This window comes from Rattus norvegicus, chromosome 8 (assembly GCF_021556685.1).
Source record: "Rattus norvegicus strain SHRSP/BbbUtx chromosome 8, alternate assembly SHRSP_T2T, whole genome shotgun sequence".
Lineage (NCBI taxonomy): Eukaryota > Metazoa > Chordata > Mammalia > Rodentia > Muridae > Rattus > Rattus norvegicus.
The window spans coordinates 128,699,232-128,719,545 of record NC_141541.1 but is presented as its reverse complement, the minus strand read 5'-3'; the positions used below and the strand labels follow the sequence as shown (position 1 = coordinate 128,719,545).

The 20,314-nt window shown below is 50.6% G+C and overlaps 1 protein-coding gene across 13 annotated transcripts in view; it reads right to left on the bottom strand.

Annotated features, from left to right (window-relative positions):
- Positions 1-10,533, bottom strand: part of Trak1 (trafficking kinesin protein 1) — a 154,683-nt gene extending 144,150 nt beyond the window's left edge. For 9 of the 13 annotated variants that reach the window (XR_015626747.1, XR_015626746.1, XR_015626749.1 and 6 more), the window contains exon 1: positions 10,219-10,533. The gene's annotated coding sequence lies outside the window, so the exon portion shown is untranslated. Of the gene's footprint in view, positions 1-8,984; positions 9,335-10,218 lie in introns of those variants that run through there. The other 4 variants (XR_015626750.1, XM_087562524.1, XM_087562528.1 and 1 more) reach the window with 1 other exon arrangement.
- Positions 10,534-20,314: the final 9,781 nt, after the last annotated feature.

The following is a 20,314-nucleotide window of genomic DNA, read 5'->3' as shown; positions in this document are numbered from 1 at the left end:
CCAGCTTAATAATCCTTTTAAATACAAGCAACTCTCCCATGCACAGACACATCTACTGCAAACACTGACACCTCTCCTATGCACAACTCTCCCATGCACAGACACATCTACTGCAAACGCTGACACCTCTCCTATGCACAACTCTCCCATGCACAGACACATCTACTGCAGACGCTGACACCTCGTATTTTGTTCTGTTTTCCCAATGTGTGCCTGGGACCTTCACTGGCTTTGCAAGATAAAAACATCCTGCTTGTTTTCTCGAATTAGCCAAGCTGTTTCCCCAAATACAGGACAATGAGCAGTATGTTTCCCAGGAGAGATCTCTGGCATGCCATCGCCTGTGTCCAAGCATCATGTTCAGGGGGATTTTCCTAGTGTCTTGGACTATAGCAAAGTTAACTCTTTCTCCTCAAAGCCTAAACAGGGCAGTTGTCAAGGACACAAAAACCACAGCCCACACCAATGCCTGATGGTACTGAGGCCTCTCCATGCTGTGCTACCCAGGGAAGACAGCACACTGGCTAGGGCATGTGGCCCACAGTGTGTAGGTACCAACTCCTGCATTTCCCAACCACCCTCTGAAGTCACCATACCAGGTAACAATTCAGGAACAGTCCAAGAAGACCTGATGTTGTGTGACAAAACTTTTCTTGGGGAGATGTAACACACACACACACACACACACACACACACACACACGCACACGCACACGCACATCTACTCACCTCAAATAGGGAACCCATGACAAAGTATGGACATCACAAGCTGGGAACCTGGAGCATACTGCAGGCTCAGGAAATGTTGGTAAGCAACATTTCTAGGTACCCCAGTTGGTCTAAACCTCTCTCAGGCATCTTGGCCAGTTTCTGCTTCTTTCAGGTCTGGCCTATGAGTTGCCTTTGCAACTTTGCAACTTTGTCCAGCCTGAGGGGAACTCTAAACTTTTAAAGTATACTCTTAGAGGGAGGGACCTGGTGAATTTGGTCTGTTTCAGGAACTTCCTGAAGCTATTTTGAGTTACTTACCTTCTGGCAGGATGGAATGCTTTAAACTCTTAGGAAACAGTTACATAACACCAGGGGCAGGGGCGGGGAGGGGTGAGTCTGCAAAGATAGGGTGGGGTAAGGTCTGGGAGGTGGGAGCAGGGGAGTAGAGATGAGGGTGGGGATGGGGATGGTGGTGATGAAATAGTCAAACACTAGCACAGCATGAATGACGCCATGCGGGGTTGGGGATTTAGCTCAGTGGTAGAGCATTTGCCTAGCAAGTGCAAGGCCCTGGGTTCGGTCCCCAGCTCCGGGGGGGGGGGGGGGGGGGGTAGAATGACGCCATGCCTGGGTTTGATCCTCAGAGAAAAAAAGAAGGGAGTTTTGGGCTGGGTTCAACACTTCTAAGCACCAATCTCCATAGAGGAAAGGAGAGCTCACCAGTGCACTACATTTCATCCAGACCACTAGATCCAAAGGCTTTTATAGTAGTGCGTCATGGCGTACACCTGTTATGCCAGCACTCAGGAGGCATAGGCTAGTGAGTCTCTGTGAGCTCAAAGACACAAGTTCTCAGCCGAATGAATGAATGAATGAATGAATGAATGAATGAATACAAAATGGTTAATAAGAAAATAAAAACCTTTCTTTTAACCAATGGATAAAAACCACCGTGTCCATAGAGCAGACTTGTCTGATACCCACGGCATTTGGCATCTCGTTTAAAACACAACGTGCCCTGGGTAGAGAGGAGAGAAGACAGAAGACCTGAGCTCTGTTCCCAGCACCCAAGCGGGGGAGACTCACAACCACTTGTAACTTCAGCTCCAGGGGATCCAAGACACTAGCACTCATATGAACATACCCATATACATACATACATACAGACAGACAGACAGACACACACACACACAATTAAAACTTTAAAAAGAAACTTTTAAAATATTAAGATAAAACGTATTCCGGGCCAGAATGAAAATGCCCACTGTCCTGACATGGTTCTCTTCATCTTAGGACATCTGTCCCCACCCACCAAGCTCACAGACACAGCCCTGTGAGTCACACACACCAATCCCCTCCTGTTCACCTTCACACTCTGCTCTAAAACCATGATGGGGTACCCTGAATCACAGGTCATGTGTGTGTTTGCTTGTTGCATTTTTAATCCTCTGGCACAAAGTTCACCAAATCCATCCACATAAGATGGCACGCACCCGCCCTTCCCTGTAGCTGAAGCAGGGCCTCGATTTCCTTCCCCAGTCTTAGCAGTAGAGAAAGGCCCCTAAGTGAACCCATTGAGAATGAGTGACCCTTGGTATCATGACCACCCCCAAGGTTCCCCACTCAAAGTCACAATCTAACAGGCCAGCCTTATTTGCCATGAGACTCCCCCACACCTGGTACTCAGAAGACACAGAGCTGGCATGTGGCCCACCCGTAAGGCAGAGGTTGGCCTGTGCAAAGCCGTGGGTTCCATCCCCAGTACTACAGCATGCATCATAGTAACTGGAATTCTGGGTACATACCCAGAAGAATGCAGAGACTCACTATGTTATTACCTGTGTGACAGAGGTCACAGCAGTGTGAGCCACAGTGGCCAGTGATGGAGACCCCGATGGCCATCACTGGATGAAATACTATTTGTTCTGCCTTAAAAAGGAAGTTCGACACACGCTTCAACAGTGACAGCAACAAAAACATACAACAAACTAACTTACGCCGGGCAAAATAAACCAGATGCTGAGGAAAATGATATATTACGTATGTGGCGTTATGGCATGGTCAAGTTCAGAGACAGGAGTGTGTGTGTGTGTGTGTGTGTGTGTGTGTGTGTGTGTGTGAGTGTGTGAGTGTGTGAGTGTGTGTGAGTGTGTGAGAGTATGTGTGTATGTGTGTGAGTGTGTATGTGTGAGAGTGTGTGTGAGTATGTGTGAGTGTGTGTGAGTGTGTGTGAGAGTGAGTGTGTGTGAGTGTGTGTGTATGTGTGAGAGTGTGTGTGTGAGTGTGTGCGTGGGGAGTGGTCATCAAGAGCTGGGAAGGGGGGTTGGGGATTTAGCTCAGTGGTACAGCGCTTGCCTAGGAAGCACAAGGCCCTGGGTTCTGTCCCCAGCTCCGGAAAAAAAAAAAGAACAAAAAAAAAAAAAAAAAAAAAAGAGTTGGGAAGGGGAGATATATTTAAGGGATAGTGTTTCAGTTGGGGACAGTGTAGAAAGGTCTGGAAATGTAGATGAAGGTTTCCTCCACACAGCACAGACATAAGTAATGCTACCTGCTGAAAGCAGTTAAAATGATATATTTATGTAATATATATTTCACCGGTATTTTTAAGTGAAGTAAAAAACGATTGTTTTAAGGAAAATCTAGGTTTTCTGTTACCTCATGTTGAGGGACTTGGGTAGCTATGAGGAAAGACACAAAGGATTTGCCAAGCATTGGCTGCCTGTTCTCCTCTGTAAGACTGTGGGGGAGCCAGGGGCCTGAGGGGTCTGTGGCTTCCCGAAAGGCAGGCAAGAGGAGGTGGCACACACTGGCCTTGGATCTTACACCAGCTGCCACTCGGCCACTGTGCCTTCTGACACTTCTGCTCACAGTGTGAATGACCCAGAACTTTAGATCCACTGAACAACAACAACAAAAAAGAGTGGGTGGATGAGTGTGTCAGAGACCAGCCAAGAACCGGTCAGATCTGGTGGGTGAATTCTTAAGAACTCAGAAAGATGGTGCTGGGGCTGGGGCTGGGGCTGGGGCGCCGGGATTTGGTCCCCAAGCATAAAACCTGCCATGGTGGTGGACCCCTGTAATCTCAGCACTCAGGGGGACCAGAAGATCAGTCATCTTTAGCTACAGGTATGAGGCCAGCCTGGGCTACAGGAGACCGATCATAAAACAGCAGTCATCTCTCTTTGTGTATACACGTCTGTGTGAACATATGCGTGTGTGTGTGTGTGTGTGTGTGTGTGTATAGGCATACATACATGAGCATATTCATGTATGTGTATATGTGCATGCACATGGGTGTGTATACGCATATATGTGTGTATATACGTGTATGCGTTTGCGTAAGTATGTACACATAAGCAATATGTCTTAGCTCCCTGTTGAGGCAGGTGGGGAGTGTTCCTGGCTGACTACACTTTGGGGCTGTTCTCCCAGCTGCTGACAGAGAATGGCAAGTCAGTCAGTCCTTTCTCTCTTTGGCCCCTCCCACTTTACAGTTCATTGCGCAGGATTAAAGGAAGGTGGGGGTGGGAAGGGAGTGGATTCAACAATCTTTCCTTAAAAAACACTAAGCCCTTCCCTTTCAGTGCCCAGCAGGGGTGAATGCAAGGACCGCTGAGCCCCAGCTCGGTGGAGCTGGGAAGGGATTTATTTCTCCCCCAACCTCCACAAGGTCTGGTCAGTTCAGAAAGGAACATGGAGTTGACTCTGTACCCACTGCCTGGAGATGTGTTTAAAGTGCGGGGCTGGTAATCTGCAGATCTAAGAAGCTGCTGGATTGACAGGATGATGGTGATGGTGGTGGTGGTGGTGATGGTGGCGATGGCAGTGCTAACAGTAGCAATGACAGAGGACAAAGACGACCTCAATGCCCTCTGACCCCATTCTGAGAAACGAACCCTCTATGTTCCTGTGGCCTGCCTGTGCCACTACAGCAGGGACTAAAATTTATACAGAAACAGTGGAGACTAAGCCCCCCTCCTTAAGACCCTCTTAGGCACTCCTAATCAGGACACAACCGCCTCCTTCCACCACGAAGCCGAGCTCTTAGCTCCTGGGCATGGATGAGCCCTCTGTGGTCTCTCAGCCCGGACTTATCCCCATGAGGTCAGCTGACACTGCTGCAGCCTAGAAGACTCTGTCCCTACTCCCAAAGAAGTCTCCTGAGATCTTCAGACAAGCAAATCTGAGACAGCTCCCACACCCCCACAGAAACGCTTCACTCAAGGGAGGCCAAACTTCATCCAGCATTAGAGAGGCTTCCTCTCCTTGGCCACATCCCAAACCGGAAATAATTTCTTCAGGATCCATAAGGAGGCGATCCTGTACTGGGCCAAATGGGCCGTGCTGTTTTCTAAAAACCGGTGCTCGGCGCTGGAGAGAAGGCTCGGCAGCTGAGAACAAATGCTGCTCTTGCAGAAGACCAGGCCTCAGATCCCAGCACCCACATCAAGTGCCCACGACAACCTGACCCTTCAGCTCCAGGGGTTCCACGCCCTCTTCTGACCGCCTCAGGCACTGCACTCATAAGCGAGTGCACTGGGACACACATATACACACTACACATTCCTTTTAAAATTAGCCAAATTAAAAAACCGACCTCTCTCAGAATGTCCAACAGTGCAAAATGCGTCAGGTCCCGCCATATTCTTGCTAAAAAAAGAACTGCTAGAAGAGTTCCCTGATTCCACAAACCAACAGGGGAACCTAGAGGGAGAGACTCTCCTAGTGGCTCCTTCTGAGCAGACAGACTCTCCAAATCCAGAGAAAGTCTAACAGTGACGTTAGGGAGTATAAATCACTTTGGAGCAACGCAGTGAGTGTAGGGTTCCTGGCAGCTTGGCCCTGCGAACCTGTCAGCAGATGGAGACCTATTTCAATCAACATGAGCATGTTATCTAGTACTAAAGTCCAGGAATCAAGACAGGGAAGTGGAACACTGAGGTGCCGGGAAGAGAGGGTGAGGTAAGGGCCCAAAGTTCAGGAAGTCCAGTCAAATCCTACAGATCACACATTCGGGGCTATCTCCAACTAACTCTCTCTTTTTTATGTTAATGCTCCGATGTGCATGTGTGTGTGCATGTGTGGGTACACACGTGTGCACGTGGAGGCCAGAGGATAACCTCAGGAGTCATTCCGTAGAAACTGTCTGCCTCCTGGTTTGACACGAGTTTCCATCACTAGTCTGGGGCTCAACCACTGAGCTGAACTGACTGGCCAGAGAGCCCCAGGGTTCCACTTAATCTCTTCCACCTCAGTGCCAGAATGACCCAGAATGACCCAGAATGACCCAGAGTGACCGTCTGAGGCGGCCATGCGTGGATGGAGCACTAGTTGCACTTTGCTGATCGGAGTCATCTACCCATCCCTGATTCTTAAGAAAGATGAGATGAGAGATGAGAAGGGGAGAAAGAGAGAGAGAGAGAGAGAGAGAGAGAGAGAGAGAGAGAGAGAGATGAGAGGAAGACAGAGAGTCAGAGAGAAGCCAAGACTGAGCTGGAGGAAGAGGATGACTTAAAGTCCCCTGAACACACGCAGCATGGTCTAACATGGCAACCCAGGCCATTTATATTGTGGTAGCCACTCTGACATCCCTAGCTTTTCAGTGTCCACTTCCAGTTTGGCACAGCACTGCCTCTGGCGAATGCTCTTCTGCTCTTGAATGCCCTGATGTGCCAGGCATCTAGAGCCACAGGATGGCCTAGAAATGAGCCGCCTCCAGGCCTCTCAGGCTGGGAATGCACATGCATTGCTTTCTGCTGCTTGACACCACAGTCAAGGCAACATAAGGAAGAAAGGCTGATACACAAGAGGCAAAGAATCCATTGTGACGGGGAGGCGAGCTGGCAAGAGCGGGCATGGCGGGAGATGGGGACCCTGAGAGATCACGTTTTCAACCGTAAGCACAAAACGGTGAAGCAACCGGATGAAGTGGGACACAGAGCCCACCCCTAGTGACACATTTCCTCCAGCAAGGCCGCACCCCCTAAACTTCCCCAAACAGCACCACCAACTGGGAACCAGTGTACAAATGCCTGGGCCTGCAGGGGGCATGGGTCATGAGAACCACACAGTGTACTTACTAAACCGGACAGCTTTCAGGGTGTCAGGGAAGGCAGGATGCATTTTCCTCAAGCACTTCTCAATTCAGACATTGAGTTTAAACACCTTTACGTCAAAGCAGTTAGAGTCCAGGCTGGGTGCAGTGGCTCAGGCCTGTTGACCCTGCAGTGCGGAGGCTGAGGCTGGAGCGCCTTGAGCCCAGGAGTTGACAACTTGCTTAGAGCCACATAATGACATTCTCAAATAGCAAACAGGACAAATCCACACAGTGGGGTGCTGTATGCCTGTACCCCAGCCCTGGGAGGTGGAGGCAGAGGGAGTAGGAATTCAAGGTTAACTTTGGCACCACAGCAAGTACGCTGTCAGCCTGGACTGCACAAGACCCTCCTCACCCCTCATACCCACCAAAAAAAAAAAAACCAAACCCTACCTTCTGGTGTTCATCACGGTAGTCATTAAAACAGAAGAACTAAGTCAGAAAAGTATCAGAGGCTAAGCCCCAAGTCCCTCTGCCAGTTTCCTGAGCCCTGAGGGCCACAGGGATGAATTAGAAGCATGGAGATAAGCCACTTTGCAGCGTGACACCGCATAGAGCCAGCAGCCACCTGAGAAGCCACCGCCACAATAGGGCTGTACCTCCCTAAGTTCTTCGAAAGGTGGAGGCCTTTTGACCAGGTGGCCCGGGAGCTGTCCGGCTGGCCCAACGCCTAGACAAGCATTCCGAAACCTGCGCAACCACCATCTCACCTGGTCTCGTGTGTACCAGCAGCAGCACCCCAAGTAAGCAAGCTTCCCCCTCCATCCGCGGGGCCACACAGCCACTCAGAGGGAACAAAGACTGACCTGAGGCAGCTCAGCACCACCAAGTCTCTTCCTCGTCGTTCGCCTAGACCTTCCGATAAACATGCGGGCGTGCGGCCGCTCACGTACACAGCACACTTAGACGGACCTTTTCAAGGCTGAAAGTGACCCCCACTTGGGTAGTCCTACTAAGAGGTCAAGCTGGATCAAGAAGCATTGTTCAAAAAGAAAGAAAACAGGCGGAGCCAGAGCCCTCATTCATCTGCACACCTCCCGCCCAGCAGAGCCAAACCCAGACTGCAAAGTAAGGTCGAAGACCCAGGTGGCCCTTCCAGTGGAGACCGACCGGTCTTCTAATGTCTCTGGGAAATAAGCATCCTTTGTCCCTCCTCTAAACCACAGAGGAGTGAACAGACAGGGTCCGTTTTCAAACACACGGGGCATAGGCTCCGTCTGGAGATGCCAGCCCGCCGTAATGTATTCCAGTTTGAGCAAGCTTGTAGGGAGGAGACCGAAGTGTGCTTCAGAGGCCTGAGTGTGGAGGGCTCAATCTGGGGAGTCCTCAAGAAGGTGGGAGGGAAGACTTCGCTCCACGGAGTTGACCTCTGACCTCTACACGGTGTCATGCACACGGTCATAAATGAAATAAACCGCAAAAGGTCTGATTGTGTGTCTACAACCTACAGTGAGTTTAAAAGAGTGCTTCACCCTTCCAGCCTTTTCGTTCTTAACCTAAGGGGAGAAAAGGACCTCCCCTGTTAGGAAAGGTGGCCACCTGCCCGCTCACCCTCTGTCTTATCAGATGCCTGGAGTAGCTCAACAATCAGGCCTTTATAAAACACCCAGAGCCTAGAGGAGCCAGAGGCCTGCTCTGCACCTGGGGAGCAGGAGATCAAGGTCAGGGAGCTCTGGTGGCTCATGACAGAACCATCTAGCAATGCAGAGGGCTCTGGGTATGCAAGACCAGAGGCAGCCTCAGACTAGCCAGAAAGAAGCCTTCATTCAATGGCTCATGGCAAGAAAAAGTCATTTGGAAACCGAAAGTTTGAGACCCCTTTCATTGTGAATCGTGAGCCAAGTCTCTCTTAAAGCCCACAGTACCTGACTTGACCCACACTATAAAAGTTATAATTACTATAATACATCTTAATAATTCCCACCAGGATTTTTCAAAAGTTACAACACTACAAGCGCAGTCAGACTTGAGAACCCTCCTATGACCTGTAAACTTAGAAAACAAACTAACGAACAAAACCACCAGCTCTGTATTCCTTCCACCCATCGGTCTCATTGAGTCTGGCAGACCAGGACATATGGGATAGGAAAGTAAGACAGGCTAAAGTAGGGGCAAGGTCACACAGCCTGCAGAGGCTGTGAATCTCAGCTTTCACACTCCAAGACCAGTGTCCTTACCTCAGGAGGGTGGAGACACCGTCCAAGGGGAGAGCTCAGCTCAGAGCAGGAAACCAGACCCCAACGATCCCCAGAGCATCAAACAGGAAATGGGCCTGGTGCCTTGCCAAGTGGCCAACAGCAACCCAGCCCTTGGCAAACCTGCTGTGCCTCAACCTGGGCGTTGTAAGTCAGTTTAGCATCCCCCTGGGCCCAGCTCTGATCTGCAGCTGCTTCTATGCTTGCCCGGGCTTCTCTGTGAGCAAGCTGGAGTCAGAGGTCACAGAGGCTACAGCCTTTAGTGAGAGACCAAAGGGGAAGGCAGCTGTCTGTTCCTCAGGTCCACCTCCACCTGTCATCTCCACCCCAACAGGGAGACCGCCCCACTGCACCCATGCACACGCGCACACGCTCGCGCGCGCGCGCGCACACACACACACACACACACACACACACACACTCAGGGGCGCTGGAGGCTGCTCAGAGCTCAAGCTGCCCCTCTCCTCTGGTAGTTAGAACTCCAAAGGACCCTGTGCCTAGCCTGTTTCCTTATGGCTTCCTTCCACTTTCCCCAGACCATGAAGACCATGCAGGAAAGAACATGGGTCCTGGCTACCCTCTACGGACAGTACGGTCAACGCTTACACAGTGTCTCAAAGTTTGCAAGGCAAATCCAGGAAACAAACAAAAAAACCCCAGAGGCCTCAGCATCCATTCTTCCTGCTCAGAGTGGGCAGTAAAAGTCTCTGTCTGAGCAAGCAAGGCAACTGCTTCTAAAGCTGAGGCTTAAGGGGCTGGAGGAAAGCCTACCCCCTAGTCCCCAGCCACGGAACTTTAAAAATCTTCCCTTAACAAAACCGAAAATTTTGTTTGTCGTGACATTTGCTTTTTACCCTCAAGAGGCTGACCTTGGAGACGACACACAATTGTACAACATAAGTAAAAGAAGTGACCCAAAGTGAACTCCTTCACTCTTAGGTTGGAAATGGGGTCCCTAGGCGCACGACGTCATTTACACGAAGTTCGGGCGGCGAGTGAGAATGTGGGTGCTGCGCGCGCTTCGGCCCCGGGCTCTCTGAAGGTCGCCGGACTATCACCTAGGCTGCCGGGGCCCAGAATTAAAGTACACGCGGAGCCGCGGGACACGGTGGCCTTAGGGCACCTTCCCGGGTGTCCTGGGTCCTGCAGGTGCCGCGGGGGAGAAGCCCGGCCGTGGCCCCTCCCCAGCCGCAGGCCCCGAGCTCTGGTGACTTACCCGCAGGAGGCGCGGGGGCGGCGGGCGCGGTCCCGGGGCCCGTGTCGCTGCTCCGCCTCCTTGTCGGCCCGGCCCCGGCCGCCCGTGTCTCGCGTTCCCGGGACTGCGGGGCTCGGCGTGGGCGGGTGCCCGGAGATCTGGGACGCTCCGGCGCTCTGCACGCGCGTGTCACGGGCCGGGGGCGCGCGGGGGCGGGGGCCGAGCGGGCCCCGGGGTGGAGGGAGGGGGTGCGGCTGGGGACGGGGACGGGGCCGGGGACCGTGTCGCGGGCGCCGCAGCGCGGCCTCTCGCCATGGCTCCGCGCGGCCGGGCCTCGCGCCTCCCCTCGCGCTGCCGTCACCGCCCGACGCGCGCCGGGCCCTCCCCGTCCGTCCCCGCCCCGCCCCGCCCACCCCGCCCCGCCCTCCCCGCCCGGCCGCCACCTGCGCGACAGTCCTCGTGTGCGACCGTCCTCGGTCCCAGAGCCTTTGGGACCCCCAAAGCGCTAGCCTACTCAGCACTCCGGAGCGTGCGTCTGGGCCCGCGTGCGGGGGCTGCTTGGGAACCCCACTGCCAGTACCGTGGTCCTGGGGAATCAGCCCTGGAGTCAAGCACAGAGTTAATGACCAGGGGGTCCATGGACCAGCCATGAGGGCAATGCCACCAAATGAGGAGGTGGTGGGGGTAGCAGAAAGGACAAAGAAACCCTCCGGGAAGCAAATAATACACAAACCGGTTAACGGTGGCCCAGCCTACGCGGTCTGCCCACGGGTCACAGGGGACACTGGATCGACTTGGAGAAGACCCCAGCCTAAACCAAATATGCAGAGGAAATAGAACCCTCCAGACCCTCCAAGTTTCAGGGTAGATAGAAACTGAGTAGGAAAATTGTTCAGGCAAAATCTTCATTGAATGTTCACTGAGGGGCGGGGAGGGCATGACAGTCACTAGATATTTGCTTGAGTTAGCCCCATTCTCCACAGACTTTCTCTCTGCACAGGTTTGGGGGTTGGATGGGGGGAATAATGACCATTCAAAGCACATCTGGGGGACACTTTGACCTCCAGTGAGAGGGGGGCATCGTCCTCAGAACCCTTCTCTACGAGATATTCCCAGGAGACTGAAGTTTCAGTAAACCCCTAATGAGCTACATTTATTAAAGGGGGATAAGCTGTGTCCCCAAAATCCCCATGCCAATAAAACACACACACGAAACTTAAAGATTTGAAACCTGTCAGGAATAGGTGGGCTGATGACTGTGGCTAAATGGTATTCCTTTGCTCCTTTGCGGTGCTGGGTGGAGTGCAGAGCATTCCAGCTGACCAGACTTAAATCTGCACTATACGGCTTAAAATACTGGGTCAATGTTAAATTTATCATGGGCACAGACAAGACTGTCGTTATCAGGACTTAAGAGGCTAAAGTTGCCTAGGCAATCAATCTACCTTCAGGTTATTTGGGAAGGAAGAGACATCCTGATGTGAGGAAGGGAGAAACTGAATGGGCCAAATATTATCAATGAGTCTGAGTACCAGGGGTTCTAGGGTATTTTTTTTTTTTATGTATGTTACTACACTGCAGCTGTCTTCAGACACACCAGAGAGGGCATTGGATCTCATTACAGATAGTTGTGAGCCACCATGTGGTTGCTGGGAATTGAACTCAGGACCTCAGGAAGAACAGTCAGTGCTCTTAACTGCTAAGCCCCTAGGGTATCTTTAATAGGTTTGAATTCCTTTCTAAATGTAAGGGTTTTCCAAAAACATCAAATAAGAGCTGAGGCCAGGTGGACAGTGTATGTCTGTATGTGTGCGTGTGCATGTGTGTATGTGTGCACGTGTGTGCACATATGAATGCCAATGTGTGTGTGTGTGTACGAGTGTGTGTGTATGCACCTGTGTTCACGTGTGTGCGGGTGCATGTGATGTTGTGCACTGTGTGTGCATGTGTGTGCACATATGTGTGCCAATGTGTGTGTATGTGTGTGTGCAAGTGTGTGGGTATGCACCTGTGTGCACGTGTGTGTAGACAATGTCCATTGTATGTATGTGCTCATGCCCCAACTGGTAGGCCAGAAGTTGACATTAGGTTTCTTCTATTTCTCTCCACCTTACTCTTTCGGTCTTCTTGAGAATTTTATACACGCAAACGATGAAATATGATTGTCCCCATTTCATGCTTCCAACTCCACACATGGCCACCCAACACATTCCCCTCACGATTCGTGTCTTTCCCCCGACTAACCCAATAAATCCATCGGTGCTGCTCTGTGTACCCGGGTGTGGAGCATCCGCTGGAGCATGAGACCCTCGGAAAAGGACCATTTGCCCAGCATCTCTCAACCGCCGAAGGCTCCTCCCTAAGGGGTGGAGCCTGGAAATAATCGTCCTATCTCTGCCCTCTCTGTGGGCTTGATCTTGTGCAGGTGACCAGAACCGCTGGGAGTCCCTGTGAGTGACACTCATGCTATGTGCAGAAGACAGTGTTTCACAGCCCCCTCCCCATCCTCTGACTCTAACGCTCTTTCTGCCCCCCTCTTCTGGAATGCCCCCTGAACCATGGAGGGTGGGGTCTCTCACGGAACCTGGGCAGCTCCCTGGTGAGGCTAGCCTGGCTCAGTCAGCAAGCTTTCAGCATGAGCCTGTCTCTGCCCTCCCCTGCCCCCAGTACTGTAGTGACGTTCACATGCCATCATGCCTGACTGTTCAGAGTACTCGGGGTTTGAGATCAGGTTACATGTTAACATAGTCCACACTTGAGAGTCATCTCCTAGCTCAGTTTTGGGTTTGAGGTTGGTTGGTGGGTGGTTTTGGTTTTTAGAGACCGTCTCATACAGCCCAAGCTGGCCTTGAAGTAGTCATTCTGCCTCTGCTTCCCAAGCGCTGGAATTCCAAATGCATACCACGGCGGCAGGTGGCAGAACATTAATTTTTTGATAGAATGTAAATGTGCAATTATATCAGTGGAATTTCAGTCTCGAAGATTAAATCATCAGGTATATGCCAGGTTTGATAGAGGGGACCGTGGCGGGCCGGCAGGATCTAGAACAAGCAATCCGAAGGTGACCAGCCTCCGAACCCAGTCTTCAATAGGAATGGTGCTGTGTACAACCTGAGGTCTTAAAGGGTCGGGGGAAGATTGTTTGAGGTAAAACCAGCAGATCCAGTGCCTTAAGAACTGAGATCTGGCCTAGCCCAGCTCCATTCCCTTGGCACGTGGTCTCCATTTGAGATGAAGAGCCAGGTTCCCCCTGGTTTTTCCTCACTACCATCCTTAGCCATTCCCAGCTCACGCCTCACTGTAGGACTATCAGGAATCCCACAGCCACCACACCTGACTGGGATCCAGGGTAGCACCTTGCTCAACCCTCATCAGAGAAGGTTCGTCTTGCAGTGGATGGGAACTCACACGGAGACCGTAGCTGAACAGAAAGCAAGACTTCAGAGCACTCAGTCCTAAGTGAGATCTCTGCTTCATACCCTCTCCTCAAGGCTCAAGGGTTTACGTGAGAGAGAAGGGTGAGAGAGCCTAAGAGCCAGCATATAATGGATGACTCTGAGGAAATGATGTCTTCCAGACACAATGGAACGAGCTCCTGGAGACTGTGCAGGAAACACAAGACCTGCACAAGCTCAAGCCTGACACAGTCCCAGCGCCCAGAGAGGGAGGGAAGCAAACACAGGCTCCCACCACCAATAAGAAGCTATCTGTGACAAAGGGGGACTCTGTTTTCTCATCTGGCGTGTCAGCGGGCATCTCGACCACATGCCAGGGCAGGCTTCTTGTTCAGGAGAGTTAGCCAGCACAAAACTGACTCTGCATGTGTGCACATGAGTGTGCTGCACACATGAGTATGTGTGTCAGTGTGAGTGTGTGTGCCTGTGTGTGTGTTTTGGCTTAAGACAGAAAAAGAATGTGACATTGGGTGGGCGGGGAGAAGGATCTTGGGGGATCCAAAAGGGAGAATATGACCAAAATATAAGAAAATAAAATAAACCCTAGATTTAAAAGTGCACAGCTGGGGGGTTGGGGATTTAGCTCAGTGGTAGAGCGCTTGCCTAGCAAATGCAAGGCCCTGGGTTCGGTCCCCAGCTCCGAAAAAAAGAAAAAGGAAAAAAAAAGTGCACAGCTGGATGGGGAGAGGCGTTCTTTCAACCCTTCCCGGTGCCTCCTAATCTCAGACTTGTGCCGCTGAGGGTAACCTTGAACATGGCCAACACGAAGTGACAACCTTACTTTAAAATAAGGCATCTTCACAATTTTTTTTCAGTTTAATTTTTTTCATAAGTTTGCTAGAACACAAACTTTGTAGATGACAACATCATGTCACAAGTCTGGACACCTCTCATTTGCAGGAAACTGTGGGCAGAAAAGTGGCGTAGAACCACAGAAGCATCAAATTAGTGGTCGGCCCGTAACTGTAGCTGCCCTGTGTTCCTGTGTTCTTACCAGCTGTCTGAGACTCTGTTCCTACAGCCATGAGACGCCAAGCTGGGACAGATCTGTGAGGTCGGCCACTCAGGCCCGGTCATTGTCTGCAGCCTTGTTCTACGGGGCAGGGCCCTGACATCTGGTTCCCGGTGCCAAAGTACACACAGGATCCTGCCCCTGATGAGAGGAGCTGCTGTCCTTTCTCCACTATGGAGGAAGCAGGTGGCAGGCAGAGCCTCTCAGGGAGAGCCCAAAGCCTTGTCCTGCTGGCACAAGTCGAGGGCACAGGGACTAGAGAGAAATGGTAAAGTGACCTGGCAGCTCTCAGCTTTACAGAACACTGGGCAGAGGTCTCTGGCCTCCACGGGGCCAAGAGAGCCACTGTTTTCTTCCTTTTTGTTGAATCTAATGAGCCAACCCAATCCCAGCACTTGGGAGGCAGAGGGAAGAGGATCTCTGTGAGCTGAAGACCATATAGTTCCAGGCCGGCCAGGGATACATAGTGAATTCCTGTTTCAAGAGAAGGCAATACACTTGATAGTTTCCAGGATCTGAGGTAGTAACCAAGAGAAAATGGAGAGAGAGAGAGAGAGAGAGAGAGAGAGAGAGAGAGAGAGAGAGAGATAAGAGCAACTGCTCTATACTAGTTAAAAACCTACAGTACAGGCTGGGAACCCCAAATGCAGAAAATGACTTAATAAGGTTGTCCCTATGTTAGCCTGAGGGCCCCAGAATCAGGACTGGAGAAGTGTTAACACACAAGTGGTTTCTTTAAGAAAGTGACCCAATAGGAGGGGGAGGGAGAATTAGGAATAGAAAGAATGACACCAGGAGGGGGAAGCCACCCCAGGGTATAGAACCCCTCTAAGTGCCTGGGGTTCTGTTCTACCTAACACCTTGATGAACAGAACAAGGTGAAACATGGAGTCTTTCAACTCTCAGTTCCCATCTCCTAGGACTCAAAGAGATAACTGGAGAAGTAAGAAAACAAGATGAACTGTAGCCTACAGGTGAGACGCTGGGATTCCTGTTTGTGTATTCCCTGCACCCAAAACAGCCCCTGACTCGCAGCCAATGGGAGAAAAGTTTGAATTGACAGCCTAAGAGATGAAAACAAATGGCTGCCTCAGAGCTTGGAACTCTTAGGGCTAAGGTTTCAGTGCCAGAGAGACAGAAGCATAAGGCTACTTGATTCCAGGAGCCGGAGACCAGCATAGGCAGTACAATGGACTCCCATCACACAATGTTCTGCATAGCCTGTGTGTGCCCGTTTGTGGCACGTACTAGATCAGGCTAGTGCATAGCTGTGTTCTCCTGGTTGGAAATTCCCCTTGTGGAGCAAAGAAGGAAGCTCAGAGGACTCAGGAAGTTAATGGTGCTTACAAGCCCCAGGATGATCGCAGAGTTAGGGTAAGTTGCCTGTGGTGGTTTGTATATGCAAGGTCCGTTCCCAGGGTCTCACATGTGGACAGAGAGAAACAATTCCAGAAAGCTGTCCCCTGACTACACACACACACACACACACACACACACACACACACACACACACACGTGATATATATATATGTATATATATATGCATACAGGCATACACATAATACATACAGACATATACATAATCATGTATATGTGCACATGTATACATACATAGATGCACATAGGCACAGGCAAACATATACATACAGATATACAAACACACACAGACATACACACACATATAAATACAGACACGCAAACATTCATGCAGATGTGCACACATACATATATACACACAGTCTCACACACACATATATACACACAGTCACACACACATGTACACACAGACATACATAGACAGACACACGCAGGCACAATAAATAAATAAACAAACAAACAAACACTTTTTTTTTAAGTTAGAAATGGGCTGGCAAGATGGATCAGTGGTTTGAAGCACTTGTTGTCCTTCTATAAGTCTTAGGTTTGAATCCCAGGATCTGCACAGGCTCACGATCATCTGTAACTTCAGTCCAGGGCCTCCAACACCCTTCTAGACTCTGCAGGCATTGCGTGTGTATGGTGCACAAACCTATCTGCAGGCCAAACATTCATACACATAAAGCAAATAAATGTAAAAAATAAAGTGTTTTTTTTTTTTAAAGCTAAACCAAACCCCAGGTTCTATAAGAAGAACCAGTTGCTGGCAAAGGAGACCCTTTGGTGGAATTGCCTGCAATGTTGGGTGGGTTTGATGACATGCAGCTTTTGTGAGTCCACACCCAGGCTAAGGTAAGCATTCTACTGATGTGACTGCCTTTAGTGACATACTCTCCTGTAAGCAACCCCCTAAAAATTCACTGGCTTTGCAAGTTAGACCCTTTGATTTGTCTTCTGTGTCCCGTCTGAAGTGAGCTGATGTTTGCTCACGTCTCCCCAGGCGGTCCTGCAACAGCCCCGTTGTAGTTGTCGGAATGATAGCCCCACAGGGTACAATCCTGCCTTTTATGGGCTCTCCATTCCTGGAGAGGAGGCAGGTAATGTGGTACGCACAAGCCTAGCCTGGGCTTGGGAAGTGGGCCATGGAGTGGATGCAGGCTGTCTAACTGGGATTGTCGGGATGTATGATGAGTTAGTTGGATGGGAAGATCTATCTATGGAGCTAAGGCTTCCGTGGAGATGCAGAAGCATCGGCCTTGGGGATAGGGAGAACATCGGGCCCACCAAAGCGCTTCTCAATGGCTGGAAGCAGGACTGGGTTTCAGAAAGGGCCTTGGGTTGGGGATTTAGCTCAGTGGTAGAGCGCTTGCCTAGGAAGCGCAAGGCCCTGGGTTCGGTCCCCAGCTCCGAACAAAAGAACCAAAAAAAAAAAAAAAAAAAAAAAAAAAGAGTCCAGAAAGGGCCTTAGGGTGTGGAGAAAGAGTGAGGAACTTTAGGTTGCGAACTGATCTGTGTTGTGGGACAGGTCTGTCCTCGGAAGAACTGCCGCCATCTGTGCCATTCACTAAACTTTGTCACAGCTGGGCGTGCTGAGTAGAAAGACCTTCTCCTGAGTTGTCGGTAATTCTGCCCAGATTGCACATGGCCTCGGACTCTCGGGGAGGGGCTCGAGGACATAGGTGGGAAGACTAGGAGCCACCCACACAGCCAGAGTAAGCTTGAACCGGTGAGGGGTGGCTCCTTAAAGGTCATCCCCAGCCCTGGCTGTAACTCCTACCCGAGGTCTGTACGTAATCGTGCTAAACTCACTTGTTTTCTCAGCATAAACTTCGGTGGGGTCAATTTTGTTTTGACATCAAGAGGAGAGCAGATGCTGTCTAAACCCTTCTCCCCGGGGAGAAAATTCTGGAGACATAGCTGTGTGGTTGCAGGGATATGATGAAACAGAGGTGAATTTAGGAAGCCTTGACATCGTTCCTGCTAGGCGTGGTGGGACAGACAGCCGAAGGCATGAACGTGAGGGTGGAGCATCTGCAGAGAAAACCGGGACGAGGTCGTCCATCTCTTCCTGTAGTGGGAGGCTGAGATGGCTATCCAGAGGATAAGAGTGGGTTTAAGGGTGTGGGTGGAGGGGGGGACTTCAGTAAGGAAGAGAGGGACTTGGGTGTTAGCCTGTGAGCTGAGAGAAAAATTGGACAAATGGAGGAAGAGACGGAGGTGCTGACTCGCATCATCCTGGAGCGACAGCGGGAAGAAAGAACACCTCTGGGAACCTTCCCGGAGGCCTTAGATAATACAGGATGAAGATCGAAGGTAAAGGGGGTTGTGAGAGGACCGAGGAGAGGTGACGTACGGTGCCTCCGCCGTGGGTCAAGGATGAATGAGCTTCTCTGGTGGTAAAGCGCTTGCCCGGCATACACGGAACCCGGGGCGTGGTCCCAAGCACCAAGTAAAATCTGAGCACGGTGCCTCACGTGTGCATTCTCAGCACTTGTCAGGTAGAAACAGGATTGTTGGCTATACAGCAAGTTAGAGGTTGGCGTGAGCCCTGTAAGATTCTGTCAGGGAGGGGAGAAGGGAGGGAGAGAGGGAGGGAGGGAGAAAGGAAGGGATACGCGAAAGAAAGCACTCCTATCATGATCAGTACAGGGAGGGTAGAATAGATTCGGTGTTCCGCTAACATGTCTGAGAAGTAGGTGCCCGTACACAACCTATTTTTAATTGGATTTATTTTGAAACTTTTTCATTTTATTTTATATTTAAGAATGGTTTCGCCAGCATGTGTGTCTGTGTACCCACGCGTGTGCAGTGTCCGTGGAGGTCAGAAGAGGTCATTAGGTCCTTTGGCACCTGAGTCACAGGCAGTAGTGAGTCACCACAGGGGTGCTAGGAATCGGATGCAAGTCCTCTGAAAGAGCAGCCAGTGTCTTAATGGCTGAGCTATTTCTCCAACCCCTGGCAATGCTTTATACAAGAAAAAAAAAATGCCCTGGACATGGTAACACATACCCTTAACATTAGCACTTGGAGTGTGAGATAGATGGAAGCATGTCTGTGAGTTCAAGGCCAGCCTGATCTATGTAGTGAGCTACCCAGGTGAGCCAGGGCTACGTAGTGAGACTGCCTTAAAAAAAAAAACAAGTTTTATTGGTCCAAATGGTAAGGTCACATTACAGTGGTGCATGAGGATATATGGTTGTCAAGCAGTACTGGGAGCTGGGAGCCTCATCCCCAGGGAAGACACTGCTATTTATAAATGGCGAGGGGAGGGACACACATCATCACACCACACTACCGTGTTGGAAGTGATTATCTGTTGATCAGAACTGGGGAAAACCTATGGAGGGGACACTGCTGGGGCTCTACTCCTCTCACCTCTCTAGACTTGTGGTACCACCTCTCCTCTGGCCTTGTCCTCTGACCACTAAAACATACTCTGTTCCATCAGTAGCTGGGTGTTCTGGGAAATAGAAGGTTCTATTCTAGAAATTTCCATCTCGTGTTCCCTGGGCAATGTGTGATGTGCACAGACTCCTGAACTGCCTTCGTTGACTAGGCATCCACCTGTTTTTATGCTGATAAAACACCCTTCGCTGATGACCTTCCTCTCCCTGATCTCCTGCCCAGCTTCTCACCATCATTCACAAATAAACTGCCTGCATAGCCCCTGGGAAGCTGAATCAGGAGGATCACAAGTTCAAAGCCAGCCTCAGCTACATAGTGAGCCCACATCTCCAAAGAAGCAAAAAGACACACTGGGGACTCAGCCCAACTGTGATGCCAGATCTCAGGGAGTAGAGGGGTAATCAGATATTCAGGTCATGCTTGACTTCTTAGCAAGTTTGAAGCCAATTGGGCTACAGAGACCCTGTCCAAAAAGCTTTTTACTCTGAATATTTTGGGGGTTACTCTGGGCGAAAGCCTATGCTCTAAGCCTATTGTGCTTAACCTTGTGCTTGTCCATGCTTGAGACATCAGCACAGAGGGACTGCGAGGAAACCTGAGACTGTGATTACGTCACACCGAGGGAGGTGAGGCGAGGCGGGGCCAGCAGTTTCAGTACTGTGAGGAATGTGGAAAGAAAACAAAAGTCCCATTCCTGTTGGGCTCGGCACCAGCAAGGAGAAAATTCTTCCTCCTGGGGCTTCTAAATTTATCAATTTCAGCAAAAGAAACGGTGACCCAAGATGAATAACTTCCATTTCTCTTGCTGAGATTCATGAATATATCAGCCAATGAGAGGCAGCCTCCGGAGAGTCAGAGACGAATAAGC